Source organism: Schistocerca americana, chromosome 2 (assembly GCF_021461395.2).
Source record: "Schistocerca americana isolate TAMUIC-IGC-003095 chromosome 2, iqSchAmer2.1, whole genome shotgun sequence".
Taxonomy (NCBI): Eukaryota; Metazoa; Arthropoda; class Insecta; order Orthoptera; family Acrididae; genus Schistocerca; species Schistocerca americana.
Window position 1 is genome coordinate 661,464,873 of NC_060120.1, and position 23,906 is coordinate 661,488,778.

Here is a 23,906-nt window from a genome sequence, read left to right on the forward strand (position 1 = left end):
CTCAACCCTCTTGACTTTCATTTATGGGGGCATTTGTAAGCTCTCGTCTACGCAACCCCGAACCAAATGTAGAGACTCTTCGTGCTCTTATTGTGGACGGCTGTGATACAATACGTCATTCTCCAGGGCTGCACCAGCGCATCAGGGATTCCATGCGACGGAGGGTGGATGCATATATCCTCGCTAACGGAGGACATTTTGAACATTTCCTGTAACAAAGTGTTTGAAGTCACGCTGGTACGTTCTGTTGCTGTGTGTTTCCATTCCACGATTAATGTGATTTGAAGAGAAGTAATAAAATGAGCTCTAACATGGAAAGTAAGAGTTTCCGGAGACATGTCCACATAACATATTTTCTTTCTTTGCGTGTGAGGAATGTTTCCTGAAAGTTTGGCCGTACCTTTTTGTAACACCCTGTAGGTATGTATCAAATTCATAATCGAAGCAATGTGTGTGTAACACCAGAATTTCAAGGTGCCTTCAGTGGAGCCTCTAATGCCGGAAACCGCCTTCCTCCGTTAGGCACCAGTGGGAAATGGAACACTCAAAGCCATTCAAGAACGCCTGGACGAAATATTCCACCACGTGGGACTCGACGCAACGTACATTTCATCTACGTTGACCGCGAAATTCTCAGCAGGTTTCTCTCTCTGCCGACATGTGAAAAAGTAAATCAAAACGTAAACGAAATAAGCAACTCGTCAGTTTTTCTGAGATTAATTATTATAGAACAGTTGTTTGTGAGATACGACTGGTCCGATGACCCAAGTGCTCTGGAACTCCATCGTGTAGAAACCACAAACTAGGGTGCAACTGCAAAGAAACGTCCTCCAGAAGTTCAAGCAAGGCTATCTCCAAAAACTTAAAATACTATCCACGTTACTATCGTTCGGGTAATACGTATCGTCCAGATATATGATATTCAAGAATACCCACCCAAATGTTCACTAAGAGTCTCAGCTGGTAACTTGTCGTGCGGGTATCGCGAGGACTTCAAACAGCGCTTTGGTGGTTCTTGCGGGATCTAAAAATACCCCCCCTCCCCCCCCCCCCCCCCTTAGAAAAGTTGACTCAACAGAAAACGTGACAAGGTCTGGATTATTGGGGGACAGTAGCACTTTGACAAAGGAACCACTATGAGAAATACTGCAGTGGTTCAAAATCAGGCTACGCCACGGCCTGATGGTTGGTTAAGGAACAGATGTAGATGCGCGCCGTGCAAACCCATCCAGACACTCATGTGTTCTTCGTGCATTGCGTGGGTGGCTGGTCGTGTGCTGCTTCTTGACACCCACATGTACCATAAAACCTATAAATCCAGAGATTCATGCCCTTCTCCTCGTACTTGCCCGGTGTGTACTAGCGGATACGGTTCTTCGGTCGGCGGTAAACATTCGTGAGTAATGAGATGCTGGGAAGTCGTCTCCTTGAAACGTTCGTGCGTATATCCGACGAACTGTACCAGCATTGCAGCTAGCTTCTCCGTTACATAAATGCGTGTCTGAAAGTTCTACAAATGTGTAACTATCTTCTACGAAGTCAGAAATTAACTACAGTACGTAAAACTCCATAAGCAAACAACTGTGCACTGAGTGACGTTACTAGTTGCGTGTTTACAGAGTAGCGCTAGTGTTTGGAAGAGTTGAACTGATGGACGACAAGAGCTACGTAAACAACTGCCTGCACGCAGGCTCAGGTAGACTACTGTAGCTGTGTGTTTAGTCTTCCATCGGCAGCACTAACATAAACGTCAATGGATGAATGGGCAGGTACCCAGTTGATAGGTCAGACACCGCCTATTACTGTAAAAAATTAATTTCACATTTCCGGCTGTAGGTTCCTTATTGCAAAACGTCCCGAATTTCACCCTCTACAGTCTCTCAAAATTTTAAAACGTAGTTCTGTAACACTGTGTTTTTCCAATAGTCTCTAACGACAGGCTGGGGATCCAAGAAATTCACTTAATTCTAGCACAGGTAATGTGCATTCTGATAAAAGATATTTACATGGAATTCTGATTTTAAGGGCCAGAAGGTGGGCTACGTAGGATTGGTGCGAATGCGAACCGATAAATCATGTGAGTGTACAACACATAGTTGGTGACAGGAGGGTTCGTCCAGTGGTCACACAAACATATTCCCAGGACTCAGGCAAAAGAAATGATAGTTAAATCAAGACCTTACGCTGTGGACAGGCGTTGATATACATCAGTGAGGACAGTTGAAAATGTGTGCCCCGACCGGGACTCGAATTCGGGATCTCCTGCTTACATGGCAAACGCTCTATCCATCTTTTTTTTTCACATTTTGTTTGGTATTGTTCGTTGCGTTTGGTCTGGGCGGACATCACAAGACATCCGTTAAAGTTGATCCTTGATTCTATTACTCAGTTTTTTTTTATTACATAAGGCGAGCAGCCCTCTGACTGAACACGCTGAGCTACTGTGCCGGCGTCCATCTGAGCCACAGACGGCCCGGAGGGTAGTGCGACTGGAGGTTTTTATCCCTTGCACGCTCCCCGTGAGACCCACATTCCCAACTTAATATCCACACACTACATTCGTAGTGCCCCTGCCAACAACACTCATTACTCGCGGCAGACAATCTGACCGAGTCCGTAAAAGTTGGGGCAATGCGTGTGCATCCGCACAAAAGGAGGTCAAAGGCCGGTTAGCCTTAACTATGTATGGAGATGTACATGTCCGCAAGAACAGATACCATCTCCATATATAGTTAAGGCTAACAGGCCACTGACCTTCTTCTTCTGTGCGGATGCACACGCATTGCCCGAACTCCTACGGGACTCAGTCAGATTGTCTGCCGCGAGTAATGAGTGTAGTGGGGACGGGCACTACGAATGTAGTGCGTGGACATTAAGTTGTGAATGTGGGTCTCACGGGGAGCGTGCAAGGGATAAATCCCTGCAGTCGTACTAACCTCTGTGCCCTCGGTGGCTCAGATGGATAGAACGTCTGCCATGTAAGCAGGAGATCCCGGGTTCGAGTCCCGGTCGGGGCACAGATTTTCCAACGCCTGTCGACAGCGTAGGGTCTTGATTTAATTATCATTTCTTTCGAGAACGCGGACATGTCCCAAAGAACAGATACCATCTCCATATATCAGTGAAAAGACGATAGTTCTCCTCACAAATTAATCTCTCTTGCTTTCATAATGGTGGCAAAACTTGCGATTCAGTTCTTTTCTTTGGTTATCACTGAAATGACATAGACAGCGTTTCCCTTTTTAAAAAGTGTTCGGAAGCTGATCATTTCTTGCGCATGCATCATCCAGTTAGTGACACTGAACTGCAAAAACTGAAGCTCCAAGGTAGATTAGGAGTTCTTGGTGAACCTCTAGAGGCTACAATATTCGCTCTGCCTCACTTAAATAAAATACGGTTTCGATACAGAAGCAACTTCATCGAAGTTGACGTCGTTAAGACATGTGGATTGGAAGACGTGTAGAAAGTCTTGAAATACTATTTCATACACGTAACAAACATCACAACAAACTTATATGTGGTCATCAGTGAAACGAAAGACGTTGAATAACAATTTACAGAGATTTAAGCTATGGCGCTCAGTGATCAATAGAGAGGAGTCTTGCTTTGGTGCAAAAGGAAAGTAAGAGTAAAACCTTAGGAATCTCTCTGATCTTACTACAAACGACAACTTCACAAACATACACAACGTAAGCTCATTCAGAAATGAGTTGGGTGGGTTATGATAAGACAGTGTCTATGGTACCAACGTAGACGTTTGAACAGCGTGTTGTGAAAGACGAAAACGTAACGGTTTATAATTTTTTATGTGGAGATTGACGGATAGCTTCGGTTGAGATCCTCCAAGATGAAAAAAATAACAATTTAAAAAACAGAATTACTATTCTACAGTCGCATCTTTCGTATGGATAGCGACCGAATCGCAAAGAAAATTTCGAGTTTTCAGACGTTCCCAAGGTAAGAAAGATTTATGACGACAGGATATCAAAGCCAACCAATCAATAGCACACTGAAAATGATTTCTGCAAGTCCATCCTTGTACAACGTGGTCGAGAGACGGATGCTCAATATAAAATGTAAAATTAAAAACACCTTCAGCCGTCTATATTTTTAATGTAATTTATTTATGCGACCAGTTTCGGCGTTTCGCTACGCCGTCTTCAGAGCCCGTAACAAAAATGTAAGAGGAATCCAACCAGCCGAATTAGGTACCAGCGTTAAGTAACAGGTATTCTTAGACCTCTAGATGTAATAATGCGATTGAAATGACGACTAGCAGTCTTCAGTTGATGAAAAGGAATCGCTTTGTTGAAACTAGAAATCTACGGATACCACAGATTTAATTGTAGCCCCTATTTGACTGCATATGAGGTTGGATTCCTCTTACACGTTGACCATGGGGTCTGAAGATCGATTAGTGAAACGCTGAAACTGCTCGCATAAGTAAATTACATGAACGTGTTTTAATTTTACATTTTTATTTGAAAATGAGGTTAGTTGTTAACACCTAATGCATAGACTCAATTCAAACGAGGGGAGAAAATAACTTTATGTATTGATCAAAAATTGTCTGTGCGAAAAAAATACCTATTTCTAGAACTATTTTGCCGGTATTCTACTTGACGTATTACGGATTCAACTGTATTTGTCTTTTGAATTCTCCCGTATGTGCACAAGACAGACGAGGCGTTCTGGCTACTTTACCACTTCGTGCGTCCAATTTCGCCGCCCCCTTCAGTTGGCCGCCCTTCAGACAGTTTGTGCTTCCCGTTTGGAAAACACAGGATATGTGCCTCAGCGCACACGTTAATACGTCCGTCGCCAGAACGTTTCCTCTCAATGCTTCATCCGAACGTTATGACTGCGGAAGACCTTCGCCGGAAAGAGAAATTGCTTATTGAGTTTTATGTAGGACGGATGTCGTAACAGCAGTGGGGAATGAGCTGCAAGCGGTATTCCGAACTACTAAGCGTTGACGATGGTCTTCCTGATCAAGGATTCAGAGTCCGTTCACGACTCCAGCATGTGGCTCTTCTGTCACTTATCCGACATATCTTCCCATTTGGTAACCCAACTGAAACCTAGTACCAGAGTGTCCCTTGAAGGTGTAAGTACTGAATGTGCAGCTGCTCACGGAGTGTTAAAGTTACGGAGAGTTCTGGAAAGTCAGATGCGTTAATTGAAGGCGTGAGGTGTGGGGCTGCGAGTTGAAACTTACAGGAAAAGTAGAGGAAATCTGAGCAGCAGTTTTAGTGCTCAGTTCTGGGAGTAGAAGATTCTGGGAAATGCGTCATTTTACAGACACACGGGGGAATACGCTTTACGACATAATCATAGATTTGTAATGAGGAATTGTGAAACTTCATTGTAGATGACTGTTGTTGTGGTCTTCAGTCCAGAGACTGGTTTTAAGCAGCTCTCCATGCTACTCAATCCTCTGCAAGCTTCTTCATCTCCCAGTACCTACTGCAACCTACATCCTTCTGAATCTGTTTAGTGTATTCATCTCGTGGTCTCCCTCTACGATTTTTACCCTCCGCGCTGCCCTCCAATACTAAACTGGTGATCCCTTGATGCCTCAGAATATGCCCTACCAATCGATCCCTTCTTCTAGTCAAGTTGTGCCACAAATTTCTCTTCTCCCCAATTCTATGCAGTACCTCCTCATTAGTTATGTGATCTGCCCATCTAATCTTCAGCATCCTTCTGTAGCACCTCATTTCGAAAGCTTCTATTCTCTTTTTGTCTAAACTATTTATCGTGCACATTTCACTTCAATACATGGCTGCACTCCATACGAATAATTTCAGAAAAGACTTCCTGACACTTGAATCTATACTCGATGTTAACAAATTTCTCTTCTTCGGAAACGCTTTCCTTGCCATTGCCAGTCTACATTTTATATCCTCTCTACTTCGACCGTCATTAGTTATTTTGCTCCCCAAATAGCAAAACTCATTTACTACTTCAAGCGTCTCATTTCCTAATCTAATACCCTCAGCATCACCCGGTTTAATTCGACTACATTCCATTATCCTCGTTTTGCATTCCGTTCAGCTGCTCTTCCAGGTCGTTTATCAGCTGTTTATTTTTACAATCAAGGCTAGGTTTCGGTAAGTAAAGCCATTATCAAGCCGAAACAAGGTGTAGTGACAAGTTGGTTACGCTTTGCTTGGGCTTCATAATGGGTCTACTAATCGAAACTGGCAGCACTGAGCGTAAAAATAGACAGCTGATGGTCATCTCCAATGAAGTTTAACAATCGTGTGAAACAGTTACTCTCTTCGCGCAGGAGACGGCTGCTGGCACTCAAGAGACCTGCAGTGTCAAGTGCTGTGACGTACGCACGGCGGTGTGTCCTCCTCGTGGGCCTCGTCTACATCTTATGGACTGCTCACTTTCCAGTTTCCTTCGACAAGTACGCATGTATGCAGGCGTGCACTCCCCCCACCCACACAGGTTTACAGTCGTTGTTACAGGTTGGCCTATAGAGCGACTTGAGGGGCATCAAAAACTTGATTCTCAGTAGTCCATAAAATTATCAACCGAATTAAAAAATTTCAAATGCTGTCATAAACGACTTACGAAGAGGTGCAATCCTACGGTGTGTTAAAGGTTTGACACATTAATAAAAGTTTCAAAGCTACTAACTGAGAATATCACCCACACTGTATTCATCCCGTGTTTGACAATGGGAGCACTTAGCGGCTTTCAACAAAGACCGTACATAATTTCAAACGTTTCATAAATCTTTTTTAAACCTTTTCTCACGCATATGCTTAACGTCAAATACTTAACACGTTAATTTATTTTTAAGTTAGTCTGACGTTTGAAGCTTCTTTATACATGATTTGGATTCTTTAAGGAACCGCACGTGAGGGTCTACTCGTAAAAAAAAATCCTACACCAATATCTACTGCGATTGACGGAAACACGACAATATACGATATTTGCAAATGCCAATAGGGAATGACAATAATGGAAGACAGGAAGAAAAAAGATCGTTGTAAAAAAAGTGGTGTAAGACAGGAACGCAGTCTTTCTCCTTTACTGCTCAAGCTGTACATAGAAGCGTTGACGTGAATAAAAGAAAGTTTCAGTGACACAAATTACGATTCAAGGTGAAAAGGTTACCAATGATAAGAATCGCCAGTGACATTACAATCCCATAGATAACCTAACTCAAAACATATTTCCAGTGTGTTCCTCGATAACATACTAACAATGGATGAAGGAACACGTGAATTACGCGTTCCTGGATTTTCGGGAAGTGTTTGAAGAATGCCAGACTGCGGGCTGTCAACAAAGGTTTAATCTTACAGTACAGGTTCTCCGATATATGGGAGGCTCGAAGACTTCTTAGGTAATAGAACCCAGTACGTTGTCCTCGACAGTGAGTTTTCATCTGAGACAATGTTATCAGCAAGCGTGCCCCAGGGAAGTGTGAAAGGACAGCTCTTGTTCTCTGCATACGTTGACATTCAAACGTAGAGTGTGAGCAATCTGCGGCTGTCTGCTGGTGACACTGTGTTCTGCTGGGATGTACCGTCATTAAGTGACTACAGGAAGATAAAAGATGACTTAGGCAAAATTTCAATTTGATTTGATGAATGGTAGCTTACTGCAAATGTGTTGAAGTGTAAGTTAATACGATTAGCAGGAAAAACAATCCTGTGGGGTCGTTGAGGTAGAAAATTGTCTTAGTGGTATGCTGCTTGATGCAGTTAAGTTGATTAAATATCTAGTCATCACGCTGCACAGCGACATGAAATGGAACGAAGATGTACGACCGGATTTAGGGAAGGCGAATGGTCGGTTTCGTTCTACGACAGCGTAGCTAATCTATAAAGGAGACTACGTACCGAGCACTGGTGCTACCCATCGAAGCAATTCAGAAGCATGCTGCTTAGGTTTTTTACCGGTAGGTTCGACCAATCCGCAAATGGAAAGAAGACATTTTTTCAAAGCACTGTTGCGAAAATTCGGAGAACCGGCAATTGCTATAGACCGCAAAATGATCGTACTGTCGCTGACATACATTGCGCATAAGTACGGCGAAACAAGGTAAATCAGAACAGGAAAGGGAATGGCTGGCAGTGGTACAAGGTACCCTCCGCCGTGCACTGTTGCATTGTATGGTGGATTTTGGAGTGTAGGCGACTGAAAGTAAGGAAGAATTACTGGACCTACTGAGTGGGATGAGCACATAATATGGACTGAGAGTAAACCAAAGGTAGATGAAAGAAGTACAGGAGGCCGCAACCGTGGCAGAAACCTTTGTGTACTGCCTGCGTGCCATAATTTAAAACACAGGATGTGTTGCCGTCATTCATTGTGTTCGGATCGTTTGCTTCGTCTTGAAAGTGAAAGCTGTAGTTTGGCTTTGCTCGAGACTGATTAATATTATCCGAAATTTTGCTGTTGCGTCGTTCATTTTACATGACTTAGTTGTTTAACGGGAATACAATTTACGATAAACTCCTCTTCATAATAAACCGGTCCCATGTGCATATAACTTCCTTCCCTGCAACCCCCCCTCCCTCCCTACCATCCCCACTGGACCTGAAGGTATTGTTTGTATAGCTGAATTAACCAGGCGATAAGTAATGGAACTAAATGTAGTCCAGTTGTGCAGCAAAATGACGGCGGCTGTCTGAAGTAGTGCACACTTGCAACCCACGTCCTCAGTTACTTGTTGGATGTATGCTAATCTGTCTTTTCTGTTTTTACCCTCCACAGCTCCATCTAGTGCCATAGAAACCATTCCCAGATGCATTAATGCCTTAACACATTCCGTATGACCCTGTCACTTCTTCTTTTCAGTGTTTTCCATATACTCCTTTCTTCGTCGATTCTCTCCGGAGAACCACCTCATTCCTTACCTTATCAGTCTATCCAATTTTCAACATCTGTCTGTAGCGCCACATCTCAAATGTTTCGATTGTCTTCTGTTCCGGTTTTCCCACAGTCCACGTTTTACTACCATACAATGCAGTGCCCCAAACATACATTCTCAGAAATTTCTTCCTCAACTTTAGGCCTATGTTTGATACTAATAGACTTCTCTTGCTCAAGAATTGGCTTTTTGCCAGTGCTAGTCTGCCTTTTATGTCGTCCTTGCTCCGTCCGCGGATGGTTATTTTGCGGCTTGGACTGTTCACTCCATTCAGCAGATCCTGTGATTCTTCTTCACTTTCACTGAGGCTGGCAGTGTCATCAATGAATCTTATTATTGATATCCTTTCACCTTGAATTTTAACGGCACTCTTGAACTTTTCTTTTATTTTCGTCATTGCCTCTTCGATGTGTAGACTGTACACCAGGGGAGGAAGACTACATGCCTGTCTTACCCGCTTTTTAATCCCAGCACCTCATTCTTCGTCTTCCGCTCTAGTTATTTCCTCTTTTTTCTTGTACATATTGTATACTAGCCATCTTTACCTGGAGCTTATCTCTATTTTTCACAAGATTTCGAACATCTTCCACCATTTTACATTGTCGAAAGCTTTCTCCAGATCGACAAATCCTATGAGCGTGTTTTGATTTTTCTTCAGTATTGCTTCAATTATGAACCGCAACGTCAGAACCGCCTCTCTGCTACCTTTACCTTTCCTAAAGCCACACTGATCATCTAACAGATCCTCAGGTACTGATCCAGTTGGGGAAAAAAGAAATTTACGACACAATTTGATTGAAATAAGGAATGATTTGATAGGACACACGGTGAGGCATCAAGGCATCGTCAGTTTGGTAATCGAAGGAAGTTTGGTAGGCAACAAAAAGTTATACGGAAACCAAGGCTTGAATAATGAAAGCATGTTCAAAAAGGTGTAATATGCAGTAAGTATGGCGAGAGGAAGAGGCTCGCACTGGATAGAGTAACGTGGAGAGCTGCATGAACCCCAGTCTCTGAACTGAGTACAGACAACAACGTAAGTAACGAAACAAATACATCTGTTTTTCTAGAAGTAGTCGACAATAGCATGGATTACAGAAAAAAGGAAAGAACTAAAAAGAAACAACATCAAAGAATCGGAAATGAGAAAAACCTTCGGAAGAATAAAATACTTAATTTAGAAGGCTTTCAATGCAGAAGAAATGAGAAATCGGGAACAACATTAAGACAAGAAAGGAGAAGATAACATGGGAAGAAGACGAAGTACTGAAAAAATAGGAAATAACAACAAGAGGAGGAACTGAAGTAAACCGAGCGAGGTGGCGCAGTGGTTAGACACTGGACTCGCATTCGGGAGGACGACGGCTCAATCCCTCGTCCGGCCATCCTGATTTAGGTTTTCCGTGATTCCCCTAAATCGCTCCAGGCCAATGCCGGGATGGTTCCTTTGAAAGGGCACGGCCGACTTCCTTCCCCATCCTTCCCTAATCCGATGAGACCGATGACCTCGCTGTTTGGTCTCTTTCCTCAAACAATCCAATCCAAGGAACTGAAGTAATTACGTGATACTAGTTTGTTAATATGAAGATATTATTGTAGTAAGGGACCTAAAACAGACCCCTGTGGGATAATCCACTTGATGATTTTTATTGTACTTTCTACTTCAGACACTGTAGTGAAATAGTCTGTTTATTAGAATTATTTTACCACCATTCTTTTTAATGTGAGATAGTCGTATTGTATGCCAATAACTTACAAGTTTAACAGCTTCGAAGTGACCCAATGTGCCTTACGCAATAGAACGACTCTTGAGCGTTACACAGGATTGCTGCAGCGAGAAGAGTTCTGTACGGAAGAGTGCTCTAAAGTGGTCTCTAGAGGAGCGTAGCGTTCCATAGGATTGGAAAAGGGCACAGGTCATCCCCGTTTTCAAGAAGGGACGTCGAACAGATGTGCAGAACTATAGACCTATGTCTCTAACGTCTGTCAGTTGTAGAATTTTGGAACACGTATTATGTTCGAGTATAATGACTTTTCTGGAGACTAGAAATCGACTCTGTAGGAATCAGCATGGGTTTCGAAAAAGACGATCGTGTGAAACCCAGCTCGCGCTATTAGTCCACGAGACTCAGAGGGCCATAGGCACGGGTTCCCAGGTAGATGCCGTGTTTCTTGACTTCCGCAAGGCGTTCGATACAGTTCCCCACAGTCATTTAATGAACAAAGTAAGAGCATATGGACTATCAGACCAATTGTGTGTTTGGATTGAAGAGTTCCTAGATAACGGAACGCAGCATGTCATTCTCAATGGAGAGAAGTTGAAACGCCCCCTTAGAAAAATTATACATGACTGTGCTTAAACTGACACACAATATTTTTTCGCGCAACGCAATCTGACTTTCAATAATCCCTACAAAAGAACGGCCCTGACTAACATTAACCTATACCTTTCTCAAATCACTTACCTCACAAAAATCTTTGTTACTCGAACTACTGCAATACAGCGAGCGCCACTACTGCCAGCTAAATAAAAGATTCCAACTACTGAAGGAACTAACTACTGATAGGCATAGTTAGCAAATGAAATATTTTGATAGAGAACAAACAATGTATTTACCTTAATAGTGTTCAGAACTTATAATATATATAGCAGTTCATGACATCCATTCTTACAAATGTACTGTTTTTGATGGACACACGTCCAGATCATCCGCTCTCAAAAATCCGCCATCTCATTTCCCCACATCCACCACTGCTGGCGGCTCACCTCCAACTGCGCAACGCTACGCGCTGTTAACATCCAGCTGCCCAACACTACAATGGCAGACAACAATGCAAACTAGCCACAGACTGCACACAGCACAGCCAGTGATTTTCATACAGAGCGCTACGTGGCGTTACCAATAAGAAAACCTAAACAGCCTACTTACAAAGTCTTCCGAAGTAAGAGTGATTTCAGGTGTGCCGCAGGGGAGTGTCGTAGGACCATTGCTATTCACAATATACATAAATGACCTTGTGGATGACATCGGAAGTTCACTGAGGTTTTTTGCGGATGATGCTGTGGTATATCGAGACGTTGTAACAATGGAAAATTGTACTGAAATGCAGGAGTATCTGCAGCGAATTGACGCATGGTGTAGGGAATAGCAATTGAATCTCAATGTAGACAAGTGTAATGTGCTGCGAATACATAGAAAGAAAGATGCCTTATCATTTAGCTACAATATAGCAGGTCAGCAACTGGAAGCAGTTAATTCCATAAATTATCTGGGAGTAGGCATTAGGAGTGATTTAAAATGTAATGGTCATATAAAGTTGATCGTCGGTAAAGCAGATGCCAGACTGAGATTCATTGGAAGAATCCTAAGGGAATGGAATCCGAAAACAAAGTTGGTTACAGTACACTTGTTCGCCCACTGCTTCAATACTGCTCAGCAGTGTGGTATCCGTACCAGATAGGGTTGATAGAAGAGAGAGAGAAGATTCAACATAGAGCAGTGCGCTTCGTTACAGGATGATTTAGTAATCGCGAAAGCGTTACGGAGATGACAGATAAACTCCAGTGGAAGATTCTGCAGGAGAGACGCCCATTAGCTCGGTACGGGCCTTTGTTGAAGTTTCGAGAACATACCTTCACCGAGGAGTCAAGCAGTATATTGCTCCCTCCTACGTATATCTCGCGAAGAGACCATGAGGATAAAATCAGAGAGATTAGAGCCCACACAGAGGCATACCGACAATCCTTCTTTCCACGAACAATACGAGACTGGAATAGAAGGGAGAACCGATAGAGGTACTCAGGGTACCCTCCGTCACACACCGTCAGGTGGCTTGCGGAGTGTGGCTGTATATGTAGATGTAGTGCTCTGCCAAGTGAACGGACTGTCCCGTCGCGTAGCGCAGTGCCTTCGCTGTGGCGTGCCCAGGAGATGGACTGTGTGAGTATGTGACGGCCTGCGGAGGTTGTGGGAGACGGGGACGGCCGTGGCTGCTGGCAACGCCGCTGCGCCGCGCGGTGTCTCGTTAGCTGCAGGGGGCAGCCCTGCCCAGCCCAGGCGAGACACCCGCGCGGCGCAGGTGGGGCGCGTCTGCTGCCGGCTCCGCCTCGGCGCGTGCCATCCCTGCCTCTGTGTCGCCACGCCACGCCGTCCACACTCCACACCACACTACGTGCAGTACTCTCAACTTCCTACCTCCCAGTCGCCGCTTCACCAAATAAGCACTCAAATTTCTCAGGGACGCTACTGCGCCAGTTCCTGGCGGACTGCTTATCACATTGCACACATGAGCAAGCTGCGGTAATAGTAGCCTCTTTGGAAATTGGTGGTAAGGACTGTGGGACCGAACTGCTGAGGTCATGGGCCCTAGGCCTACTTAATCTAACTCAAACTAACTTATGCTGAGGACAACACACACACACACACACACACACACACATACACACACATACACACGCCCGAGGGAGGACGCCAAACCCTGGCGAGGGCAGCCGCGAGAACCGTGACAAGCCCCCCCCCCCCCCCCCCCCCCCCAGACCGCACGGCTACCCCGCGCAGTACCCCCCTTTCTGGGTTTACCCACCGTCACTCTCTCAAGCAGTGGTCTCTGGTCACTAGGAAAATGGGCCCGTGAAATCTGCGCCCAATGAAGTTTGGACCCAAACAAAAGTCCGTGGAACGAGAGAGGTGGCGCAGCGGTTAGCACAATGGACTCGCATTCTCGAAGACGACGGTTGAAACCCGCACCCAACCGTCCTGATTTAGGATTTCCGTGATTTCCCAAAATCGCTCCAGGCGATTGCAGGGATGGTTCCTTTGAAAGATCACGGCCTGTTCCCTTCGCCATCCTTGACACCATCCGAGCCTGTCCTCTGTCTCTAATGATCTCGATGTCTACGGGACATTAAACCCAATATCCCTTCCTTCCAAGGCAGTGAAATTTGCGTCCGGTGTTAGTGGAAACTACTTGCTCACAAAGGGCGTCATCACGTGGTACGTGTTCCTGATCCTGAATCATGCTAGAAGTGGTTTACACTTGACAAAGTGGATGGCGCACCCTTATACACGAGCTGGTGCTCATCGTCATGATTAGCGACAGCTGTCGCCTCCAACGGTAGTTCCGGCTGCATCTGGCTAGCAACTCAAACAGCTTCTTCACGAAAATGCGCTTAAGACAACTATTAAAACTTAAATGACCTCTCTTGTCCAAAACATAGCCACCTTGTATAGTTTGAAGTAAATACTGCTAAAAAGTAGTACAGCAGGTGAAGAGTGACTTAAAAGATAACAAAGTATCCATGATGCGTTTCGGAATTATTTCCATCATCATAAATCCAATTGCAAAGGTAGCGCGAGGAAAACAGCGTTACCAGTTGTGTACTTAACAGTAGATGAATAGTCTGTTACCTCAATTTACGTACAACTGGTAACGCTCTTGTCCTTTTGCTACCTTTGCTCTTGGGTTTCTGATGATTGAAATAATTCCGAAACGCGTCATGCACGTGATCAATAAAATCATTCTTCACCTGCTGTATGATTCTTGATGTGATCTAGCCAGCTTAATTACAGACACGGGCATATCTATTAGCATGTTATCCATCCCATCTGCTTTTTTTGATCTCAAGTCTTCCAAAGCGCTTTTAAATTCTACTTCTGGAACCCTTATCTCTTCTATATTGACTCATGTTTCTTCTTCTGTCACATCAAACAAATCTCCCCGACCCCCCCCCCCTCCTCCCGCTCAAATAGGCCTTAATGTACTCCTTCTAACTGCTTTCTCCTCTACATTTAACTGCGGAGTTCTCATTGCACTCTTGCTTTTAATTAGTATTGACTTTCCTGTACACTGAGTCAGTCCTTCTGACAATCATTTCTATTCCGATTTCTTCACGTTTTTCCGCCTTAGCTTCCCTGCACTTCCTATTCCTCAATTTTCCTGAACATTTTTGTACCTCTTTCTTTCATCGATTAACTGAAGTATTGTTCCTGCTACCCATGTTTGCTTCTTCGCAGTAACCTTCCTTGCACCATTCCCACTTCACTGATTGCCCATCTTTAAGGTGCCTATTCCTCTTTAACAGCGCTGCCAACTGAACTCTATTCATTGTCGCAGCATCTGTAGCCCCAGAAAATTTGAAGCGTATGTCATCATTATTTGGTACTTCCGTATCCCACTTCTTTGGGCATTGATTCATGATGACTAATTTCTTAAATTTCAGCCTACTCTTAATCATTACTAAATCGTGATTTGAGTCCATATCTGCTCCTGGGCACATCCTACAATCTCGTGTCTGATTTCGGAATCTCTGCTTGCCCATGATGTAATGTAACTGTAATCGTCCCGTATCTCCCGACCTTTTCTAGGTATACCTTCTACCCTTGTAAGTCTTGAACAGAGTATTCGATCTCTATTACTAGATGAAACTTACTACAAAACTCAATTACTCTTTCTCCTCTCTCATTCCTAGTACCAAGCCTGTATTTTCCCTTAATCCTTTCTTCTGCTCCTTCCCCAACAACCGCATTCCAATATCCCATGATTATTAGATTTTCATTTCTTGTACGTACTGAATTACCCGTTCAATGTCCTCATACTTTCTCTATCTCACCATCTTCTGCTTGCGCATACGTAAACTATCGTTGTCACAGTTGGTTTACAGGCGATTCTGATTAAGGCAATCTTATCACTGAACTGTTCAGTGACTCTCTTTGCACTATTTTCCTACCAATAACAAATCCTACTCCAGTTATACCATTTCCTGCTGTTGTTGGCGTTACCCGATACTCTTCTGACCACAATTCCTTACCTTCTTTCCATTTCACTTCACTGATGCCTTTGCATTTCCCTTTTCGGCTTCTCTAGCTTCCACGCCCTGACTCGTAGAACGTTATGCAGTCTTTCTCATGGTCACCACCCCCCTTGACAGTCTCCTCCAGGAGATCCGAGTGGAAAAATCGTCTTGACACTTCTTCAATTACAAGCCACATGTCCTGTGGATGTACATTGCCTGTCTTTAATGCAGCGTTTTCCATTATTTTCTGCAGCGTGCATGGGGGCTTAATTAAATAGGATTGAAAATATTTTTTATTTTTCGTAGCTGTAAGTCCGATTACGCTGTGTCTCGTAAACGGTTGGCCCTGACTAGTATTATTACGCAATCTGACTACATAGAATAACAACAAACAATGAAAGAAAATTTTCGTAAATACAGTAAATTAATTAAGTCCCCAGCAACTATAAAACCTACAAAACCCAAGCACAAATGTAATTGTTCTGTGTGTGGGAGTGTGACTCAACGCACATCTGGCACGGTTCTTCTTCAACAAGACAAGAATTTTTTATACCAATTTTACTGACGTGATAAAAGAAAATTATAAATAATATAATTGCTCAAGGAAAGTAGAATTACACTCTAATACAAGAACACACGCCAGATGCTTTGTTGACTGAACCTGTAATGACGCATTATTTAGGACACTAAAATAAAAACAAACTAAGTTAATTACCTCATTTATATTGATGAAAATCATTCTAATCCTTACATTATATCTCAACCAGAACTCTCCAATATCACATCTCAGCAAGCACTGCCTAATAGCACATCTCAACAAACACTCTCTGCTACAACATCTCAGCACTGACTACTACGAGCTCTCTCCAAGCACTGACTTCTACGAGTTCTTAACAGGCACTGACTTCTACGAGCTCTCGACAAGCACCGTGGAGGCGGCTTAATAATACTCTTTGGCGCAATCTCTGGCGCAGTGGCTCAGTGTAGCCACCTTTCAAGCGTTATGCCTTTGATCATTGCTGATTCTTCCTTCTTTAGGTGTGTTTTCCCAGCTCTAGGGCAAGAGTGCGCTGAACGTCTGTCCACTCCTCCCCTCTCTTTGACAAGGACGTGGGCAGGATAAGGCTGACTTCTTCTGCGGGAAGCCTTCGAACGCCATTGATGGTGATCTTTATTCAAAATTTAAGCAATGAGGGGTTCGAACGTTTTGGTTACTTACCAAAGTCGCTACCTTTAGAATACGGGTCACCTTTCTCAGCTTCACCTAATTCGATTATATCAGTTACATTACTTTGTTTGATGTACGTGCTTCAGAATGTCAATATATTAATTCCAGTGAACATTGTCCAAATTTTTTTCAAAATGTAAAGTGCTTTTCATCAACCTTTTTTCTAACATATATTGCAGGGTCAGTATCGCCTCGATTGTTCTTACACTGCGTGAAATACCTCGTATTTATTGTCCAGCCGCAGAGGCGTTGTGACGTAATGAATTACGCTGAAATTATTCAGGAGCCGTTGAAGTCTGCGAGAATGATACTGCACAAGCCCGTGGTAGGATTCGTATAACGTTTCATGCTGAGTACGTTGCAGATTGCTAACCCGTGGTCTAGGGGTAGCGTCTTTGGTCCCGGGTTCGATCCCCGCCACTGCCTAAATTTTGATAAATAATCAGCATTGGCGGCCGAAGACTTCCGGCATAAGAAGTCAGCCTCATTCTGCCAACGGCCTTGTCAAAGAGGGCGGAGGAGCGGATAGAGCTTCAGGGCACTCTCTTGTCCTAGGGGTGGGAAATTGCCCCTAAAGGCGGATGCAGAAGGCAATGGAAACCACTGCATTAAAGACACTTAACGTGTATCCACAGGACATGTGGCCTGTATTTGAACAAGTATCATGATGATCTCTCCATTGGCAAAAGATCCAGGAATAGTCCCCCATTCGGATCTCCGGGAGGGGACTGCCAAGGGGGAGGTTACCATGAGAAAAAGATTGAATAATCAACGAAAGGATAACGTTCTACGAGTCGGGGCGTGGAATGTCAGAAGCTTGAACGTGGTAGGGAAACTAGAAAATCCGAAAAGGGAAATGCAAAGGCTCAATCTAGATATAGTAGGGGTCAGTGAAGTGAAGTGGAAGGAAGACAAGAATTTCTGGTCAGATGAGTTTCGGGTAATATCAACAGTAGCAGAAAATGGTATAACAGGTGTAGGATTCGTTATGAATAGGAAGGTAGGGCAGAGGGTGTGTTGCTGTGAACAGTTCAGTGACCAGGTTGTTCTAATCAGAATCGACAGCAGACCAACACCGACAACGATAGTTCAGGTATACATACCGACGTCGCAAGCTGAAGATGAACAGATAGAGAAAGTGTATGAGGATATTGAAAGGGTAATGCAGTATGTAAAGGGGGACGAAAATCTAATAGTCATGGGCGACTGGAATGCAGTTGTAGAGGAAAGAGTAGAAGAAAAGGTTACAGGATAATATGGGCTTGGGACAAGGAATGAAAGAGGAGAAAGACTAATTGAGTTCTGTAACAAGTTTCAGCTAGTAATAGCGAATACCCTGTTCAAGAATCACAAGAGGAGTAGGTATACTTGGAAAAGGCCGGGAGATGCGGGAAGATTTCAATTAGATTACATCATGGTCAGGCAGAGATTCCGAAATCAGATACTGGATTGTAAGGCGTACCCAGGAGCAGATATAGACTCAGATCACAATATAGTAGTGATGAAGAGTAGGCTGAAGTTCAAGACATTAGTCAGGAAGAATCAATACGCAAAGAAGTGGGATACGGAAGTACTAAGGAATGACGAGACACGTTTGAAGTTCTCTAACGCTATAGACACAGCAATAAGGAATAGCGCAGTAGGCAGTACAGTTGAAGAGGAATGGACATCTCTAAAAAGGGCCATCACAGAAGTTGGGAAGGAAAACATAGGTACAAAGAAGGTAGCTGCGAAGAAACCATGGGTAACAGAAGAAATACTTCGATTAATGAAAGGAGGAAGTACAAACATGTTCCGGGAAAATCAGCAATACAGAAATACAAGTCGCTGAGGAATGAAATAAATAGGAAGTGCAGGGAAGCTAAGACGAAATGGCTGCAGGAAAAATGTGAAGACATCGAAAAAGATATGATTGTCGGAAGGACAGACTCAGCATACAGGAAAGTCAAAACAACCTTTGGTGACATTAAAAGCAACGGTGGTAACATTAAGAGTGCAACGGGAATTCCACTGTTAAATGCAGAGGAGAGAGCAGATAGGTGGAAAGAAGCCTCTATGAGGGTGAAGATTTGTCTGATGTGATAGAAGAAGAAACAGGAGTCGATTTAGAAGAGATAGGGGATCCAGTATTAGAATCGGAATTTAAAAGAGCTTTGGAGGACCTACGGTCAAATAAGGCAGAAGGGATAGATAACATTCCATCAGAATTTCTAAAATCATTGGGGGAAGTGGCAACAAAACGACTACTCACGTTGGTGTGTAGAATATATGAGTCGGGCGATATACCATCTGACTTTCGGAAAATCATCATCCACACAATTCCGAAGACGTCAAGAGCTGACAAGTGCGAGAATTATCGCACAATCAGCTTAACAGCTCATACATCGAAGATGCTTACAAGAATAATATACAGAAGAATGGAAAAGAAAATTGAGAATGCGCTATGTGACGATCAGTTTGTCTTTAGGAAAAGTAAAGGGACGAGAGAGGCAATTCTGACGTTACGGCTAATAATGGAAGCAAGGCTAAAGAAAAATCAAGACACTTTCATAGGATTTGTCGACCTGGAAAAATCGTTCGACAATATAAAATGGTGCAAGCTGTTCGAGATTCTGAAAAAAGTAGGGGTAAGCTATAGGGAGAGACGGGTCATATACAATATGTACAATATTAAGAGTGGACGATCAAGAACGAAGTGCTCGTATTAAGAAGGGTGTAAGACAAGGCTGTAGCCTTTCGCCCCTACTCTTCAATCTGTACATCGAGGAAGCAATGATGGAAATAAAAGAAAGGTTCAGGAGTGGAATTAAAATACAAGGTGAAAGGTTATCAATGATACGGTTCGCTGATGACATTGCTATCCTGAATGAAAGTGAAGAAGAATTAAATGATCTGCTGAACGGAATGAAGAGTCTAATGAGTACACAGTATGGTTTGAGAATAAATCGGAGAAAGACGAAGGTAATGAGAATTAGTAGAAATGAGAACAGCGAGAAACTTAACATCAGGATTGATGGTCACGAAGTCAATGAAGTTAAGGAATTCTGCTACCTAGGCAGTAAAATAACCAATGACGGACGGAGCAAAGAGGACATCAAAAGCAGACTCGCTATGGCAAAAAAGGCATTTCTGGCCAAGAGAAGTCTACTAATATCAAATACCGGCCTTAATTTGAAGAAGAAATTTCTGAGGATGTACGTCTGGAGTACAGCATTGTATGGTAGTGAAACATGGACTATGGGAAAACCGGAACAGAAGAGAATCGAAGCATTTGAGATGTGGTGCTATAGACGAATGTTGAAAATTAGGTGGACTGATAAGGTAAGGAATGAGGAGGTTCTACGTAGAATCGGAGAGGAAAGGAACATGTGGAAAACACTGATAAGGAGAAGGGACAGGATGATAGGACATCTGCTAAGACATGAGGGAATGACTTCCATGGTACTAGAGGGAGCTGTAGAGGGCAAAAACTGTAGAGGAAGACAGAGATTGGAATACGTCAAGCAAATAATTGAGGACGTAGGTTTTCAAGTGCTACTCTGAGATGAAGAGTTTAGCACAGGAAAGGAATTCGTGGCGGGCCGCATCAAACCAGTCAGTAGACTGATGAAAAAAAAAAAAAAGTTGCAGGGTTAGCCCTTTTTTATCTTTCATCTACTGAGAATTTCACTAAAAAAAATGCGGCGAAGTTGAAGTACATAAAGAAAGATGTATTAATTTATACCTCGTGTTTGATCAGTTTTGGCAACTTTCTGAAGTGTCCTGGGTCGTCTAAGAACTCGAACATTTCTGTTCTTTTGATTGAATCACTCTCTCACAAAAAGAAAAATAAATTCGTTCTCAGTTCAAATTAGGTCAGTGGAGTGTTCACTCTATCCCACTGATCAGTACATTGCCGTTGTTGTGGTAGTCCTGCAGAATGTCTGTGAGGGAGCCTGCTAGTCCGTGACTAGTCTAACCACTCAGCAGGTAGGCCCTACGTTGGCTGTGGTCGTAAAGATCAATCGGAGTAGCTGTGACCGCGAAAGGTAAATTTAAGGGTGTTGAGTCATGGTCGAGAAGACATAACTTGAAACAATACATTGTAAACCATCAGGTGTACCAACACAACTTTATTGGTCTGCAGATTTCAAAAAAATGTGTGAAATCTTATGGGACTGAACTGCTAAGGTCATCAGTTCCTAAGCTCACACACTACTTAACCTAAATTATCCTAAAGACAAACACACACACCCATGCCCGAGGGAGGACTCGAACCTCCGCGGGGACCAGCCGCACAGTCCATGACTGCAGCACCTCAGACCGCTCGGCTAATCCCGCGCGGCCTGCCGGTTTCGGTTCACAAAAAGATCACCACTGGAGGGCTACAACAACGCAATAAACAAAAGATAGGATACACACAAGAAATTTGTGAGTTGCACATACGTCTGTGAAATGGTACCTCGCTATAAACCTGCTTCTCGTGGGTCAGACAATATTTCTAATGATTATAGCAACTTACGTCAAAAGATCATGACCATAGACCTGAAATATGATACAGATAATCGTCAGGTTACGTCTTAAATCACGGCCAATGATAAAGGATCAAAGAGCGTGTGGTCAGGAACGACCATAGACTGTATAACCTGCTATTCCACATCAACAAAACTGCTACAGATGATTAACAGCCCATTCTCCGATCTATTCATTGTTAAGTCGGTCGTACGTTCCTATCGAATTCATTCTAATTTTGAACTTGCTTCATTTCTGTCAGTAGTAAGTGTAGATAACAAAGATTCTGATAATTATTAATGTAATTACTCTATTGTATTCAGTACACACTCGTCTCAGAAGAAAGAAGTATCTCAGAAAACCGCCACTTTCATGAAAAACTTGCGATATTTTCAGGATTTTTAAGACGAGTGATATATAACACGTTTCCCTAGATGTTCGAAACATACGCGACAGCGTTTCACGTGTTTGGAAGAAGGAAACTCAGTGAGAGCATCATCGGCTTAGAAATGTGGAACTTAGACGGAATGTGACAGAATTCCATAGCTGTTCTTGCCACTTTCAACATATTAAACTGCGAGAATAGATTCGTTAATCGTACAACCAGGTACATCGCAACAGAGAAAAGAAAAGCAGCTCACGCAATAATTCCTTGTAAAAACTAATCCAGCGAGCAGAGAACGAGGTGTAACAAAAGAAATGATGAAAAGACTCCAGCCCTTCTTGCTAGCTGAAAAATGGTGTAATAGGCTTGTATAGTGGCAAGTGAACACAGCGGCTACCGGCTTGCGAAGGACCGTCGCAAGTTTACTGCTGATATCGAGAGTTTGTTCAGTATCAACGACGAGAACGGTTATCTTATCACTGACCGCAAGAGGACAGCGCTTTGATGGCGACAGCACTAACAAGCCGAAAATTCGTACATAACCTAGTTGCTCAATCTGTACCGCCCAAAGTGGTCTAGCGGTTCTAGGCACGCAGTCCGGAACCGCGCGACTGCTACGGTCGCAGGTTCGAATCCTGCCTAGGGCATGGATGTGTGTGATGTCCTTAGGTTAGTTAGGTTTAAGTAGTTCTAAGTTCTAGGGGACTGATGACCTCAGATGTAAAGTCCCATAGTGCTCAGAGCCATTTGAACCATTTTTGTACCGCCCAAACATTGCTTTCACAGTCACTAACATCGAAGATAAAATCTGGATAGGCAACTCGGTCTGATAGTCTTCAACGAGACGACTGAAGCTATGTACGCCTTCTGCTGTTGCTAATCTAAGAGCCGTCCTATAGTAAGTTCCCTATTTCATTTCTCTGCGTACTGAAATAAGCCAGTGACGTGAGGGCTGGCAAGTTCGGTTGGTATGTATTGACAACGCTCACACCGGCTTACTATATACTCCGCAGTATATTGCCAGTACGATACCAGCTAGCATGGAGTTCTACTAAAAGGTCTGTCTGCTTGCGAGTGCGCTCTATCTTTCATCTTTTCACAGCAAAACAACCATCCGCTGTCGATGTCCACTGGAGGTAACATCTGTCTATGGAGAAGCGTGTATGAGCATTCAAATGGTTCGACAGTATGCACAGTTTGTGGAAGGGCGCGAATGTTTGCATGACGAACAGCGCACAGAGAGGCCCCGACACAGCGACATTTGATGATGCCATTATTACAATTTGCAATATTATGGAAGGAGATCGTCGCGTTATCGTTGACGTCATCCTACTGCGGCTACCTCCTGGAGCTGCAACTGGACGCTCATCCATGAAAAAGATCCTGAGACACAATCTTAACTAACGCAAAGACTGTGCAATATGGCTGTCACGTTTGCTGCTTCGTGTTCATGATCAGCAAAGGATGGATTCGGTCAGAATGTTTCTGGGAATAAATAGGAGAGGGAGATCTGATCTTCGAGCGTCGTGTCACTTGGGATGAAACACCGGAAACAAAATGTCAAGGCATGGTGTGGAAGAAACCTGGCAATAATAATAAATTTCGCGTCTGTACCTCGTCATCTTCGTGGTGTAGCAATTTTAATGGCCAGTAGTGTATAAGGCGTATTACGGCAACATGAGCCCATGAAGGGATAGGAAGGAGAAGAATGGCAAAAACGCCATCCAGTGGGGCTGATTACTTTTTCTATCGTTTCTGTGTAATACGTAATTCATACGTGCTGGCCTTCAGCGAAGGTCGTCAGCGAAGCTACGATCGATTTAGGCCATCCCTATTCAACCGATCTAATATTAAGCAACAATTAATTGTTAATAAACTCGATGTCGACAGAGCATGAAGCTTGGAACGTTTTTCGCAAGTCATTGCCGAACCAACTGAAACATTACTATTTTTAATAGTTCATCATCATCTACGTCTGTGGTACCATGGTTGCCAGATTACGTTGTCATTCTGTATGCTGCAGTTGTAACTGTTTTTCCTCATTACTGTACTTGCACCAAAATGTGTTATTAAAATTTTTATAGCATTTTCGGTTTCCAAGGTGCAGGATGCA

At 43.4% G+C, this 23,906-nt stretch overlaps 1 protein-coding gene and 1 non-coding gene across 2 annotated transcripts in view; both read left to right on the top strand.

Moving 5' to 3' along the window:
* LOC124594311 overlaps positions 1-23,906 on the top strand; it is a 564,901-nt gene that overhangs the window by 43,911 nt on the left and 497,084 nt on the right. The gene's annotated exons all lie outside the window — the stretch shown is intronic.
* Positions 2,943-3,017, top strand: Trnat-ugu. Its single transcript has one exon. It is a non-coding gene; the product is annotated as a tRNA-Thr (tRNA).